Genomic DNA, 16,921 nt, shown 5'->3' with positions numbered 1-16,921 from the left:
ATGACATTTCTCAATCCAGGAGACAATGTTTCTAAACTTTCAAATGCTTTGGACACTTAGTCAAACGCATTGGCACTTGTTCCCATCATTAATGATAATTTGAAACCAGAGAAGTTGGCAAAGAATTCTTGAATCAAAGGTACCAAAGTAGAGTTTCTTTAAGGTCACTGAACATAAAGCAAAATCCTTCAGCTTGTAAAATAGGTGTACGCAGCTTGCTCTTAAGAAACACTCATGTCAGCTATACATGAGGCTCAGGATGTCAAGTATAAGATCTCTTCTGTCACCAAGGCCCATGCATTCTAAATCTCTCTCTTTCGTGTGCTCTCTCTCTCTCTGTCTCTATAACGACAATTTTCATTGGGTGCTTGGTTTATCTTTCAGTCAGTTATCTTGCTGAGAGAAGGACCTGAGACACTGTGCAGCACCTGAGTGACATGGCATTCTCATTTAGTGGATAGCTGCCTCTGTATGGCAGCCTCCGGTCTTGCACTGACATTCCACCCTGTTCACTGTTCCCGGTGTCCTCTGTTATATCAGCATCTGTAGCAGCTGCTGTTTCCTCTGGTTGAAACGTCTCAATGTTTGCCTTTAAAATGCCATTCCTTCACCTCTCTCAGTACTCAGGCCCGCTCATCAGTTCGTTCCCAGTTGCCCTTAAATGTGTTCAGAATAAATGATGCCCAAAGGACAGTCTAAACACAGCAAAGCAGTTGTAGGCAAGGCATCTCCAGTTCACTGCCCTTCCTTAACAACAAGAGTTGCATTGTCATTTAAATGCGTTTCTGGCACAGAGAGGCTGGCTGTGATTCTGCTTTGGAGACAACAGAATGTTTAGTGGTTGCCAGGCAAAGAAGAGAAAAGAGTAGATGAAGAAAGTATAGAATGATCAGTTAATGTGGGGTTGCCTTTCCTTTGTTTTTCATTCTCACGGTCCCCATTACCGAGCTGGGCTTTACCAAGGCAAAAAGCTAGTCGTTTATCTCTTCCCTGCCCACAAGAGCATCACCTTTTTTTCTCCCTGGCATCGTGGCACCCTGACCATGTTAAGTCCTGCTCAGGGTTTGTAAGCTTGATATTTTATCATCTTGGAAATGAGACTATAATACAGCCATTGGAAAAGCTTCTGGTGAAATATGAATTTACTATTCAAATATGAAGTATTTCCATGCTGTCAGCACGGCAGTATATAATCCAGAATGTACAATCCAGGTGCAGCCTCATCTACAGACGTAAGAACAATGCAGCTCAATTTATAATTTTTAAAGCACTAAATTCCCTTGTTAGGATGACATCACTGTCTCATTGCCATTAGGGCATGAGCTCTGAGCTCTGAGTCTTGCAGACAGAGTTCTACTCTGTGGTCGTTGGCCCCCTTCATGATGCATTTGCCTCATGTTTGGCCGGAGTGGAGGTTCAGTCTGTGGGCAGAGGGCAGGGTGAAGCCACATGACCCATTTGGACATTAAACCCATCACTTCAACCTCATTAGAATTAATTAACCACAAAAATAATCATCAAAAAGTGACGTGTCCATCTGGTAAATTCTGTCGTAAGCTTTGAGATCAAAGGAGTTGAACAATGATATTTTTTTAAAGGCTAAACCACTCCTTAAAAATTGCCCTGCCTACTTCATTAGTATGCTCCAAATAAGAAAATTACTGGCAAGCTTTTATTGCTCTAGTCGCAACAAACATTATATACCTTTTGTTATTCACTAAATGAGTTCCTTAAGAAGCACTGTGTTAAAATAGTTCTTCCTTAGGGAATTCTGTGAGATAGCTATTATTCCAGTATTAAGGTGGAGAAAGCGAGGCTCATAGAAGTTAAGTAACTTGCTCAGAGACACACAGTACTAGCGGTCAGAGTCAGGCAGGGGCTGGCTGACTGCATGGACCGTGCTCTCGAAGCTATGCTAGCCTGCGCCTAACCCCACTGATTTTTTAACTGTCACCATCAGCAACCACAAGCCACTGGACCAATACATACTTTCTCTTTCTACTTTTTTTCCCTTTATTAGAGAAGTTGTGGGTCTGCAAGACAGTCATGCATAAAACGCAGGATTCACACATACCACCTATGATTAACAACCTGCATCAGTGTGGAGCATTTGTTACAACTGATGATAGCACATTTAAAAATTGTGCTATTAATTATAATCCAACGTTAACGTAAGGTTCAATTGTGACTCTGCGTGCTCATGGTCCCCTCAGATATCTGCTTTTTTTAGAAGCTTTGCCTGAAACCCTCATCTGAATAGCAATGACTTATTTATCGGTATTCTCAGCACTCTTTATCCATTCCTTTCCTGTGATACCATATATGAATATAGGTATTTATTTAGCGCTCTTGCTTTCCTACTAGGCTGGGACTATGTAGTGTTTAAATCTGTATTCCCAGAAGCTACAGTGTCTGGTCTATAGTAAGAACTCAAATACTGATTTATCAAATTGGATTAAATAAAACAGTTGATACTGAGCTTTGCAATGAATCTGAAAAAAAAAGAAGGAATTTATATAGCTGGATATAAAATATTTGTTTGGTTTATTTAATATACATTTAGCACCAAGAGTTGAGCAGGTGTGACAATTAAGGAGAAAAATGCAAAAAGTTCAATTCTTGATCTAAAAAGATGCTCGGGGGAAAGTAAGTTTTAACATCTGGTAAAGGTAGACTTTGTACCTTGAGATTTTAAAAGCTATTCCTTTCAATTTTGCCAAATGCCAGTCTGGGGTTACAAGCTAACACAGCTAAACCATATCAGTTTAAAGCTTTGGGATACAGGTAAAATGGTTTTCTTTGCTCTCTTTGGTTGCCTGACAGTACTGACTGCAGTGGGAATAGATGATTTTATGTTTTTCTGCTGGTCTCTCTGCTGCCTCCAGTGTGTATAGAATGGGTCACACTTTTTTCTTCTCAGTGGGGCTGGTATGCTTTGGGTATGTACAACATCAAAAGTAGCATCTATCATTCTAGCTACCATCATTATCTCCTCACATCTAGACACAAATACATCCTCCAAAGGAAATAAGCAATGAAGGAAAGTAGCAATCCTTTCTCCTTAAAGAGAAGATTGAATTTATGTTTGGGAATGTAGTTGACAGCTGACTCCTAATGGTCAATGATGGACAATCCGCCCCCTCTCTTTCCCTCATTTTTCACATTCATTCTATCAGGAAGTCGTGTCAGCAAAACTTGACAAAATGTACCCTAAACTTGACCACTTTTTCAAGACTCGTAGTGTTACCACCTTAGTCCAACACAGTCTGATAATCATCTCTAGTGTGGGCTTATATTGAGCTACAGAATAACTTTTCTAATTTGCACTTTTGCTTTCACTTTTGATTTCTATTCTACATCTGCAGCCAGAGTGGTGATTTGAGATTGTAAATCAGACCATGTCACTCCTCTGTTTTCAATGTGCAATTGCATTCTCTCACACTTAGACTCCATTCCAAAGTCATTCCCTTAGGCTTACATAGCCCTGCCTCTTCCTCTGTACTCACTTTCTACCCACCCACCACTTGCTCAAACCACTAAAGAAACCACTGGCTCCTTTGATGTTCCCTGAATATGTTCATTCTTGTTCCAGAGCCTTTCCATTTGATCTCCAGGCCCTCTAATGCTCTCGTCCCACTTATTCACAGTTTGCTACCACTGTGCCACTGTGTCAGAAGCTACCTTCTTCAAAAATTCTCCTTTCCTGTCACACCCTCTTACCTTATCTTCCTTCATCTTCTTTCATGGTCATTGTGTACTGGTTTGTTTATTGTTTTTCTCCGAGACTATAAACTCTGTGCTATCAAAGGTGGTCTTGTTTAGCGTTTTATCCTAAGTACATAGAACTGAATCTGGCTTAGATAGTAGTCAATAAATATTTGTTGAATGAATTTAAACTAGTTCTAGACCTAAGGTATGGGTTTTAGGTAGCATTGCTGCTTAATGCTATGAAATCTGGGTGGACCAGCTTCAACAACTACTAGCAAGCTTTTAGGAAAATTCAAGGAAATAGTCATGATTTTAATCTCCGACCCAATTTTCTGACAGAGAAGGAGAATAAAAAATGATTTGGGGGCGGGCAACAGTGGCTGAGTGGCAGAGTTCTCGTCTGCCATGTAAGAGATCTGGGTTTGAGCCTGCCCATCCAAAAAACAACAAAAAGAAGATTTGGATGTAGATGGAGGGACATAGCAATGGAGATAGAGCAGTTGAGGAGAAAGGAAACTCAAAAAGATAGGGTCTTTATTGCTGTCAGCACATTGGAAATGTGTATGCTGAACAGATCCCTTTCCTATGCCGAGATCCATCTAATGACGTTATTAGTAAGCCCCATAAGAGGGAGAAGATTAGGTGGTTAGTTAATTTTTAGGCTTTATTTGAAAGTTAGTAGATTTCAGGTGATGCTTTAGACTTCGGGCTCTGACAAGGTTTGCTAAATTTCCAATCCTTTGGAAACTCCTCTTTGATCCTTGGCTAGGGAGAGTTTATGGAAGGAGTCGGGTACCAATAGGATGAGTTCATTGCATTTTTTGTGGGTCTCACTCCAGGTATCCTGGAAATTAGAGGCCCTCTATGTCTTTCACTTTAAAAACTTGGTTGCATTTAAATTCCATGTTAAATGATGTGCGCAAAAGTAATGTCAGCTGGTTACAGGCCAGGTTCATACAGCTCTAACCTTTATTTTGGATGATTCCGTTGTGTGCATACTTGGCGATATCCTGAAGGAAACTGTTTGCTATGCTTATCATATCATATTCTACCAATGTCATCTGCTTCAAAAGCACAGCTCAAACAAAAGCTGGCAGAATCCCACTGCTCTGACCCCAGTTGATGGTGCTGACAGTAACTCAGCCTGTGGCTGAGAAACCACAAGACAGATTTTGCACTACAGATTTTTGATAATGGGTTGTAATCTTTCACTATTGGAAAACTGATTTGCATAATTTTGGAGCAGTGGGAAACTATGTGGCATCTAGTCAGATTCTTTCATTTTACAATTCTGCAAAACTAGTCCCAGAGCCGAGTATAAACAAAAAACTTGGCACTAGTGGTGAAATTGGAACTTGGCCTTCTGTCTTCTGTATGCTAGACCACATATATATTTGGGGGGCTGGGGGAGGGGAGAAATTTTATTTCAAGATTCACCAATGTGGTAGGCAGATTCCGCTGCCCCCCTTGACCTTCATCTTGTTTTTACACCTTCAAAGAGTCTACCTTTCATAGCAAAAGGGCACTTTGCAGATATAGTTAACATTGTTAATGTGCTAATCTTAAAACAGGAAGAATATTCTGGATTGTACAGGGTGCCCAATACATTCATATGAGCTCTTAAAAGGAGGAGGGGCTATAAAAGTGAATGAAGTTCTCATACCTATGTGAAAACATGGATGAACCTTGACACTATCATGTTGAGTGAAATAAGCCAGACACAAAAAGGCAAATACTATATGACCGCACTGAGATGAAATCATTAGGCTAAGCAAACTCATAGAGTCAGAATCTAGAACAAAGATGACCATGGACTGGGTGGGGTAGGCAATAGGGAGATAATAGAGAAAAAAAGGAGAAGGGAGAGACAAAGAGATTAGAAGTATGAGAAGGATGAGTTTGCCAGTGGCCACTGCTGGCTTGAAGATGGAGGGGGCTGTGAGCCAGGGATGTGGGCACCACTAGAAACTTTGGCTAATAGTCAGCAAGGAAACAGGACTTCAGTCCCATGGCTCCATTAAAAAGAATTCTGCCAACAACCTGAATGAGCCTAGAAGTGGATTTTTCCTCAGAAGAACACTTTGGTTTCAACCTCATGAGACTCAGGACAGAGAACCCAGCTGGGCTACACTGCACGCAGACTTTTGACATATGGAGATAAGTGGGTGCTGTCTTAAGTCACTTAGTCGGTGGGAATTTGTTACAGCAGCAACAGCAAATTGATGCAACCAGGTTTTCAAAACACTTCCCCCACCTTTTCTCAGTCCTGCATTATAGTTTAATGGTTGTCCTACATCCACATCTCATTTTCTAAAAAGGGAAATACTGGTGGTGCAAATGTTAATTTGCGTGATCACCTCTACCCGTTCACAGACAGGGCTTCACCCACAATAAAGTGTCTTTACAACCTTTTTGGAGGTCTCCAGTGAGATGGGTCTCTGGTGCACTCACTCCAGTGGCCTCCATCGATCCTCTTCTGTTCCCACTTGCCCATTTCCACTGCTCGGATAATGCCTCAGTCCCATCCAAGAAAAGGGAATGCTGCAGGATGCTCCCAGAGCTTCAGATTTCAGCGGGCCGGAGTTGTGCTGACTCTTCACAGGGGTAGGGAGAAAGGCCTCCTCGGCCTGTTGACCACACTTGTGGCAATCTGGGCTCCAATTCAGCTCTCCTTGTTGGGGTCCCATGAGTTTCTTTCTATTTTCTGTGAAGAGCCTCAGGAAATCCTTTCATTGTCTTCTCTTTTGTTCCTAGAAGGAGAATGAAGACAATTCATGGGTTGTGGTGTGAGAATATGGCCATCCACTTCCTTTCTTTCCTTCCCTTCTCATTCTCTTGGCTTCTCACCCAGTGAAGCATCTTTTATTTCAGTTACAAAACAAAAACTCCAAACAACGCTAATGGGGAAAAGCCCATGTTTGTGTGTGTATGTGTGTGTGTGTGTGTGTGTGTGCGCGTGTGAGTATAATTAATAATGGTGGCCAGCACACATATCCCTTATAAACTTATAAGTCATATGGTTTTGATTAAAATAAATCAATCTTACAACTTTTGGAATATTTTGATAATAGATGCTGTCATGGGCAGGAAGGTGTACCTCCAAAAACATATTCTCACATCCTTATCCTTGTGACCTCTGAATATCGCCTTATATGGCAAAAGACTTGGTTAAGGATCTTGAGAGGAGCTGTTTATCTTGTTTATTCTGGTCCCTAAATCCAGTGACAAGTGTCCTTATAAAGGTGGAGCAGAGGGAAATTTGACAGACTGAAGAGAAGGTGCATAGAAGAAGAGGCAAAGACGGAAGTGATGTGGCCATGAGCCAATAAGCACCTGGAACCAGCAGAAACTGGAAGAGTCAAGGAACAGATAGATTCTCCCCTGAAGGCTTCACCTCGATTTTGAACTTCTGACCTCTAGAAGCACTAGAGAATACATTTCTGCCATTTTAAGGCAAGGTTGTGGTCATTTGTTGTAGCAGTCATAAAGCAACTGAGGCATACAGAGAGCAGAGCCTTACATTCTAGAAGTATGTAAAACCCCATCCATCTTAGACCCTTGCTGTGCTTTTCTACTGCATGAAAAACAGTGTTCACTGTCACCTTATTAGAAGTTATATTTATCAAAGCATTTGGTGCCGGAGAAAGTATTTGCCAATGACCTAGTTCTCCTCAGAAGCCTGTAACATTGCATTGCACATTGTTAATCAATTGGTATTTATTAAAATATTAGTCTGAAGAAATCAAATTAATACACCAGAAACTCTGAGGGAAGGAGAAGCAATGAAGAAAATTAAACAGTTGTAATAATAACAATGATTGATACCTACCTATGCTGTATTTTCTATTTGCCAGGCACTGTCCTATTACATGGAATATACTCAACCTTCACAACACCCCTATGAGTTGGGAACTTTCATTATCCCACTGCGCAGAGGAAACTGGGCATTGAGAGGTTAGTTGACTTGTCCAAGAGTACATTCAAGGTCTGTACTCAGTTGACTGCCACTAAACCTGTTGTAAGAATGTGTGATGGACAGACTTACAATCAGGAGGAATGATTGACTTGAGAAGCTTTTAATTGCTATTGAACCCAGCTGCAAATAAATTCAGCAAAAATTGCTGCCATCTGATTCTTTACTTCCATCCAGGACAGTTTTTGAAGGGTTCTTCTAGATTATGAGCAACCTTGTAACACTATCTTGAACTGAGCATCCATTCTTTTTCTCAGCACTGGATTCATTAGTGGATGTCCCACAAAAGACAGTAGACAACACAGGCTGTAAGTGTTATTATTAATTTTCTTTCTTTCAAAATATGTATGCCCTGGTCCCCAAATTCTCTGCCTGACCTAGCTTTTGTCCCTGTCAGTCAGGGCTCTGTTTCTGCAAATGGCTTGTGTGAAAGAATCATACCCAAAACAAGATCTTTTTTACCGGAATGATCCCTTGCCAGGAGAGCAGGGTAAGAACTCTTTGTTTTACTTCTCCTGGCCTCTTATATGGAGCAGTTTAGAATTTCCTGGTTCTCCTGCACCATCCTGGGCAGATGTTTGAGGACCTCAGGCTCAGCGGTGGTGAAATTAGCAAACGACCTCTGTGGAGGCGTCTCTTTTTCACCAAAGTGATGGACAAGCAGCTGTGAACTTTGCTATACCAAAGAGTCGTGCTTGTGAGAGTTGAAACTGCGCCAAACAGCTGCCTCCTTTACTGGTGGTGAGAAGCCGTGAGAGGAGAAGGCCTTGTCAGCAAGAGCTGAGGCTCAACGAGAAGGTGTGCCAAAACAGTAAACAGAAATTACAAGGAAATTTCGATTTATGTTGTTGCAAAAAGAGGAGGGAACAGAGGAAATTGAACTTTCAGTGAAATCTGATAATTAAACTCAGGAGTACTGACAGGGGAGCTGAGCACAACAGATAAATAACTACTTTCTGGTAATTATAAGCCAGGATAGTAACATATTAGACCAGCTGGTTCACTCTGTATTTTCAAGTCTGACTTTTTAGATTCCAGGGGACATTTGGTTCTGTGCTAATAGATTTCTTTTCCTGCACTCATTTTCTCTTTCACACCCTCTACTGCTTGCAGAAGATGAAATGTGATTTTTAGGCACTGCTTTTCAGCCTGTTCAATATGAACGCATTACATCACACAGCAGTCAGCAAAGCCTTCTGCCTGCCGTGCACATGACTGAGATGGTGTCTGCTTTTCTATACATTCTAAACAGTACTAAAAAGGTCCAGGTGTCCCTTAGCACAAATAACATGGTGCAAATTACCTACTCTAATTACAATCTTTCATGATGGCCTGCTAAAGCTTTTAACAAATTATCTCGTAGTACAAAACTTTCACTGTACACACGGGAAACTGAGGCAAAGAGCCCATTTCTAAGTGGTATGGTTTTCAACAGGAATAAAACAGACACCGAAGGTGAGGGAGCAAAACCATTTACTTTGATGTATCTCATTGAGATACCCGATTTCCTTCCTCCTTTTGAGAATGATGTTAGAGTTAAAAGCTAGATTTAAGTAACAGAATAAAGATTTTGCTCTTTTCTTTGAGGTGTGTAGATTGGGCAGGAGCCTCGGACCTTAGGCAAAACTAAAAATGAATGCTTTCTACATCACCCTAGAGGAGCCAGGAGGGATACCTGTGGACCCCTAGCTCCAGAGAGCTGAACTGCCCGTCCTCAATTCCAGAAGGTTTAGCTTTTACTTTGTGGATCCCCAAACCCGTGTTTTCTTTCCTTTCTTTTTTTTTTTTTAAATTCAAAAAAGCAGGACAATGACTTATTAATTACTGTTGGGGGATTAACTCCTAAAGCCCAGCCTGTGTCCTGGCAGGGAGAAATTTCCCAGCTCTGTTTGAGATGACTGTCTACACCACTTGGCACGTGAATAGCCTGAGACGGAATGCCTTTTGTTGTAAACACCTAATTTGTTCATTTTGAACTGTCTGAGTAACTAGATCAAAGACCAGTGTCAAATGCCCAAAGCAGTGTTTGTCAGCAGTGGACTTTTTTAGTCTTCTTGTTCTGAAGCAACAAAAAGGGAAAAAAGACTCATACTGTATTTCCACAAACGCATGGGAAAGCTGGCATTGACAGCCTCTTGTGACAGAATGAATGCATGCTACTGAGCACAGACCATTTGTCTTCTGATTGCAGCAGACCCCAGGGGAACTGGTTTTTGGCTTTGGATTCCACCTCTTTCTCTGAGAGCCTCTTCGCTGTGGTAGCTCCAACCCTGAGTCCTCACAGAGCACAGTACAGGAGTCCATTCTCCTCTCTGCTGTGAGTTGTCATCTCTTTCATAAACTAAAAGGGGGCTTTTGTGCCGGTTTGAATCTGTGGTGGACCTCAGAAAAGCCACGCCCTTTAATCTTCATTCACTATTGTTGGGTGGGAGCATTTTGATTGTTCCCATGGAGATGTGACCCACCCAATCGTGGGTGGTAACTTTTGAGTAGATGATATTCATGGAGGTGTGTCTCCACCCATCAAAGGTGAAGTTGCTTACTGGAATCCTTTAAAAGAGGAAAGGTTTTGGAGAGAGAGCCTTTTTGTAGAGCCACGAGAAAGCCAGCAGATACCACCATGTTTACCATGTGCCCTTCCAGCTGAGAGAGAAACATTGAATGTCATCAGCCTTTTTGAACCAAGGTATCTTTCCATGGATGCCTTAGATTGGACATTTCTATAGACTTGTTTTAACTGAGACATTTTCTCAGTTTTAGAACTGTAAACTAGCAACTTATTAAATTCCCTTTTTAAAAAGCCGTTCCATTTCTGGTATCTTGCATTCAGCCAGCTAGCAAACTAGTACAGCTTTCTTGTTTGAAATGTGTTCACTTGTTTTGAATAATAATATATACTTTTAAGCCATCATCATTTGGAATTCAGTGGTGACCATAAATATATGCATTTAGCATTCGTGTGACTATCAGGTGTATGGTAACGAGTGCTGCAATGCTGGAGAAGGGCCTAGAAAAGTCATCGGGGCCCTAAAATTGAAAATGGCAGTAGCAAGTACCATGTATTTGGACCATTGGACCAACTTGTGTTTTTGTGCATTGATTTATAAAGGTCACATTATGTTTTCACCCCTATAGGATTATTTTGCAATGTGGTAGAATGTGTCTTTATTATGCTAAAAGTGCAGTTTTGTTATTAGGCAGTATTGAAAGGGGCTGTAATGTATCCTCCTCAATTGCACCTATTTTCACTAATATTCCATAAGAATGGCTCATACCACATTCATTAGACTGAAAGCTTCCTTTCATACTTAGCAACAATTTAAGTCATTAACATTTTTGCTGTTGAGTTGTGTTTTGTTGTTCCTTTCGTTTAAGGAAAGTAAACTATCGCATATTCTTGAAGATTTTAGATTATCTAAACTCATTGTCTCTGTCTTTTTAAAATTCTTACATTTTTTTCCTTCACAATTACTTTTCGTATATTAAGAAAATGGAAATAGTGAGTTCTCATCTCGCAGTTTCTTTTCCATTATGTTTTCACTGCCGGGAAATATTGGAACAAAGACATTCAAACTGTTACAGAAGGGGGTTTCCATCCAGCCCTGCCAGTGAGGCGGTAATCAGCCTGTCTAGGATGAGAATGTATGCTTTTAGCAGTGGTTTGAGATTTTCGTACTTCTCTTTGTAATGTGTGCTTAGCTCGTGCAGTCATGGGATGTTTAATTCTATGTCCTTATGTAGCCCACCACTTCCCTCAGTAGAAAACAAATGAAATGTGACCTGTCAACCCTCCCCAGTAGGAAGCATCTAACAGAGGCTTTTAAAACACAGAGTCCTGACTCAAGTGGATGTCAATTTATAAGACATATTTTGTTTTGCTTTTAATCAGGAATTTAGTTCCAGTACTGTTCTGACTAGATGTGTAGGCGGGAAAGAAGTCCCACCTCTTCTTCTGACATGTTATACTAGTGTACAGTTTGGGGGTTCAGGTAGCAGGAATGAGATGAACTGAACAGGCAATGGAGTCCTCAAGACTGGATAAGGCATGGGGTAGGAGAGTGGCAGAGTGGGTTACTTCGTCACGAGCTAACTCCCTATGGAATCCATTCCTCCATCTAAGGGAGATCATTTCCATCGCCCTAGAAAACTCTCTTGTCAATCCCCTCCCCACCTAAGAGGGAACCCAAGAGGGAACCATTCCTTTGATTTCTATCTGTGTAGATTAGTTTTCCTGCTGTCTGAGTTTCCTAGAGCTGCTCTAACAAAGGACCACACATTTGGCAACTTAATGTAAACAGCAGAAACGCATATTGTCTTGTAGTTCTGGAGGCTTGACATCTGAAATCCAGGGCCATGTTCTCTCTGAAGCCTGTGGGGGAGACTCCTTCCTCGTGTCTCCTCATTGCTGGTGGATTACTGGCAACCCTTCATGTTCCCTGGCCTGTAGCTGCAGTACTTCATCTCCGCTTTGTCGTTACTTGTCACTCTCACCTCATCTGTCCTCTTCTTACAAGAACATCGTTGTATTCAATTAGTCCCCACCCAACCCAGGATGACCTCATCATAATTTGAATACATCTGCAAAGGTGATCTTTCTAAATAAAGTCACATTCAAAGGTACTGGGGTTTAGGACTTCGACATGCCTTCTGGGGCCACAATTCAACCATAACACCTGTGAGCACATTTGTTTTTAATTGCCAAGCAATATAGAGTAGTAGAGCATAATAGAAAAACAAATAATACTACTTTTGGTGTAAAACTGTAGGTCTAATTTATATCATACTTGGATACATCTGACAATATAAAATGTAATCTATGTGTATTGAAATTTTTTCAATAATTTTTCATTAATTTTCCCTGTATTGGTTTGCAAGTTGCCAGAATGTAATATTCCAGAACTGGAATGGCTTTTTAAAAAGAGGAATTTAATAAATTGTAAATTTAAAGTTCTAAGGAAGTGAAAGTATTCAAATTAAAGCCCCAACAAGAGGTTACCTTCATTCAAGAAAGGCCGATGGGTCAGGAACCCCTCTGTCAGCTGGGTAGCTACATGGCTGGCATCTGCTGGTCCCTTGCCCCTGGCCTCTGTTGCTTTCAGTCTCTGTTCCTGTGGGGGTACCTCACTTTGCCTCTCTGGGACAGGCTTTCATCTCTAGCCTCCCCTTGGCTCTCTCCACGTTCTGGCTTGTTGAACATCTCATGGCGATGTCTGCTGGGCTCCAGGCATCTGCAAACATCTGTGCCTCTCTTCTTCACATGTCCGTATCTGTGTCAGCTCTGCTCTGAAACTTCTCTTGGCTTGGAGGCTTCTGTTGTAGCTGAGGTTTCTCCATAATGTTTCCTCTTTTCAAGGATTCTAGTAACCTAATCAGGACCTACCTGGAATGGGTGGAGTCCATGACTCCATCTACTCCAAAATTATACCCACAATTGTGCGTATCATATCTCTGGGGAGATAATTTTCTCAAAAGTTTCCAACCTACAGTATTAAATTAAAATTAAAAGAAATGGCTGCCTCTGTAAGATTAGATCAGGATTAAAACATGGCTTATCTGGGTACATAATACTTTCAAACTGGCACATCCCCCTAAACTATTTAATACTAATGATACAACCTAAAAAACAAGGAGATTCAGTGTAGATTATAAATATTTGGTTTATCAACTATTAAACATATTCCCTCAAGTTAAAATTTGAAACAGCACAAGAGCTCCAAGTGTTTTGAAGATGGTAGCTTCATGGCACGTTAACAATTGTCTCAACCTCATTGAATTAACCAAAGCTCTCCATTCTCTTCATAAAACACAGTGACTAAGCTCATTGTATTCTTCAAGCACCTACTTAGTGGAGCCTTCATGATGGGTCTTTGCATTTCCTCCCCATTCTTTGAATTGCTCTTACCAAGTGTTTATAAGTGTTGTGAGGCTGTGGAAAAATAGGAAACTTAAACCATGCTGGTGGCACCACAGTATAGTGCAGTCACTGTGGAAATCAGTTTGGAGCTCTTCAGAAAGTAAAAATAGAGTTTCCATATGACTTGCCAATCCCACTTCTTGTTATATACCCAAAAGAACTGAAAGCAGGGACTTGAACAGATATTTGCACATGCGAATGTTTAAAGCAGTATTCTAAATAGCTAAAAAGTAGAAGCAACTCAAGTGTCCATCGACACATAAATGGATAAATAAAAAATATCCTATATACCCACAATAAAATACTACTCAGTCATAGGAGGAATGAAATTCTGATGTATGCTACAACATGGATGACCCTCCAAGACATCATATTGAGTGAAATAAGCCAGATCCAAAAAGATAAATATTGTATGAGCTCCCTTATATGAGAGATCTAGAAGAAGCAAACTTCATAGAGATAGAGAGTAGTTAGGTTACCAGTGGCAAGGGGTTGGGGTGGCATGGGAGGGAAGCTTAATGGTGAAAGATTTCTGTTTGAAGGGATAAAAAAAGTAGGGGTAATGGTTATTGTTGATGGTAGGGTATTATTGTGAATGCAAATGACACTATTACATTGCACACTAGAAAATGGTTAAAATGGGAAATTTTGAGTTGCATATTTGTTACTGCAATAAAAAGTTTAAAATATTAAAAATGGGTAAAAGATATGAACAGACACCTCATAAAGAAAAGATAAAGATAAGAAATAAGTAACATCATAAATCATTAGGGACTTGTAAAATTAACAACAATCAAAAACACACTCATTGGAATGACCAAAACGCAGATAGTACCAAACGCAGGCTGGGATGTGGAGACCCAGGAGCTCTCATTCATTTTGCTGTTGGGAATGTAAAATGGTTGTGGTATACTGATTTATGTACCCCGCATAAAAGTATGTTCTCATTCATAAAGTATTCCCTTGGATGTGAACCCACTGTAAATAGGACTTCTGTAAGAGGTTGGACCTTAGTTCTCTTACTGTAAACTTTATGAAGAGAAAGCTTTGAAGAACAGAAAGCTGGAAAATGACAAACCCAGGGTAGAAAGGAGAGGACATCACTATGTGACAGGAAAGCCAAGGAACCCAAGGATTGCTGGCCAGTCTGAGTGTTACTTACCCTGGGAGGAAGTAAGCCTTATAGCCTCTTAAACTGGGGGCTATTAAATTCCTGTTGCAAAGCCAATCCATTGTGTGGCATTTGTGATAGCAGCTGGGAGACAAAGACAGTGGTATGGACATTTGAGACAGTCTGGCAGTTTCTTACAAAACAAAATAATAAGCTTACCATATAATGTAGCAGTCACACTGGATCATTTTTACCATCAGTTGAAAACTTATGTGCACTTGAATACTTATGTCCTGCATGAAAGTGTTTATAGCAGCTCTATTCATAATTGCCCAAAATTGGAAGCTACCAAGATGTTCTTCAGTAAGTAAAGGGATAAACAAACAGTAGTCCATTCATACACCGGGATATTATTCTGAATGGAAAAAAAAAAGAATTGAGCTATCAAGCCATGAAAAGACATGGAGGAATTTTAAATACATATTTCCAGTCTAAAAAGGCTGTCTACTGTCTGTTTGATTCCAACTATTTGAAGTTCTGGAAAAGGCAAAACTGAAATGATGGTAAAGAGATGAGTGATTGCCAGGGGTTCAGGGAGAGAGAAGAGAAGGAATGGAAAGCACAGGACATTTTTAGGGCAGAGAAACTGTTGTATACGATAGTGTAGAGATAGATGCACGAAATCCACATTTGTCAGAACTCACAGAATTGTGCAACACAAATATAAACCATGGCTCTTAGTCAATAATAGTATATTAATATTGGTTCATCGATTGTTACTATACTAATGTGAGATGTTAATAACAGAGGAACTGTAGTGGAGAGAGAGAGGCTATGTGGGAACTCTGTACAATTTTCCTGTAAATATAAAAATGCTCTAAAAATGAAGTCTATAAAAATCTCCATCAAATTAGGTAAGGTAGGGTACTGTGAAAAAAGAGAAACAAAGTGCCTTTAAATTCTGAGTCATCTTAAGAAAGTAAACCGGAGTTGAAGATGGTACATACTGGGAGTTTATTTGTATTTATTCAATAAACACAAGGCACTTTGAGTGGGCTAGTCACTGTTCTAATGCTTTAGAAATATGAACCCACTTAATCCTCATCGTAGCTCTGTGGGGTAGATAATATTAACCCATATGACATATGAGGAAACTGAGGCACAGAGAGGCTGTGGAATTTCCCGAATGTCACACAGCTAGCAAATAGCAGAGCTGAGATTCAGAGCCAGGCAGCTTTATCCCAAGTCCCAGCTCTTTCTGCTGCATCATACTCCTCTTCAGTCATGACAATCTGTGCAGCTCTCCAATCAGGAGACCCACTAGAAGAGGGGGGGAAAAGGCTGTTACGCTTCATCAGAAGACTGAAGAATGAATATTTAGGTCTACTCCATATTTTAGTTAAACTGTAGTGATTATATTGTCTACGTGTCTCTCTTCTTTTTATTACTTTTTTTTAACTTTTTAATTTTATTTTTTTGCATGGGCAGGCACCAGGAATCGAACCTGGGTCTCTGGCATGGCAGGTGAGATCTCTGCCTCCTGAACCCACCCCTTCTTTTTAAATACCAGCTTTAACCTTTTTTTTTTTCACTAACCTGATCTCATTGTGTAAATGGGCCACTACTCTACAAACAATGGCTCAACATATTCATTTGCCACCAGATTTTAAGAGAACACAGTTGTTTATTGGCTTTGTTAGCAAGGCCGAAAAATGAAAAAGATTGGATTAGATGATTTATCAGGCTCTTTCCAACACTAACGTTCTGTGATTCAGTATGTCTAGCCCTCTGAGTGGTTCTGTTAGCTTTACTTTGTTTTATGACCAAAAATGTACACACTTTTGACCTCACCCACCCATTTCATAATTGAAAAATTGAAAAAGACAGGAGTTATATAAACCCAAGCCACCTCCACTTGTCAAGCAACTGTTGACAGGTTATTTCCTTATGTGAATGAACTAAATTTCTCTTACATAGTCTTCTTATGGTTATTATTGTTTTAATTAAAGAATGATTTGCATATAATGAAATGCTCAGATTTTAAAAATAGTTCAATGAGTTTTAATGAATATATAAGCCTATGTAACTCACGTCCTAATCAAGATATAGATCATTTCTACCATTCTAGAAAGTTCGTTTGTGCCCCTTTCCAGTCAATCCCCTCCCCACCTCAGAGGTAACCCCACTTCTGATTTCCATGCCCATATATTAGATT

At 40.3% G+C, this 16,921-nt stretch overlaps 1 long non-coding RNA gene across 1 annotated transcript in view; it reads left to right on the top strand.

Annotated features, from left to right (window-relative positions):
* The first annotated feature begins 804 nt into the window (after positions 1 to 804).
* The window catches only part of LOC143665246 (uncharacterized), a 43,327-nt gene continuing 27,210 nt past the window's right edge, over positions 805 to 16,921 (top strand). Inside the window, exons 1-2 of the long non-coding RNA XR_013166810.1 lie at positions 805 to 1,232; positions 7,563 to 7,662. This is a non-coding gene — a long non-coding RNA (uncharacterized LOC143665246). The remainder of the gene's footprint in view (positions 1,233 to 7,562; positions 7,663 to 16,921) is intronic.

Source organism: Tamandua tetradactyla, chromosome 21, assembly GCF_023851605.1.
Source record: "Tamandua tetradactyla isolate mTamTet1 chromosome 21, mTamTet1.pri, whole genome shotgun sequence".
NCBI lineage: Eukaryota > Metazoa > Chordata > Mammalia > Pilosa > Myrmecophagidae > Tamandua > Tamandua tetradactyla.
Note: the sequence above shows the minus strand (reverse complement) of the source record. Positions and strands in the feature narration are given on the sequence as shown.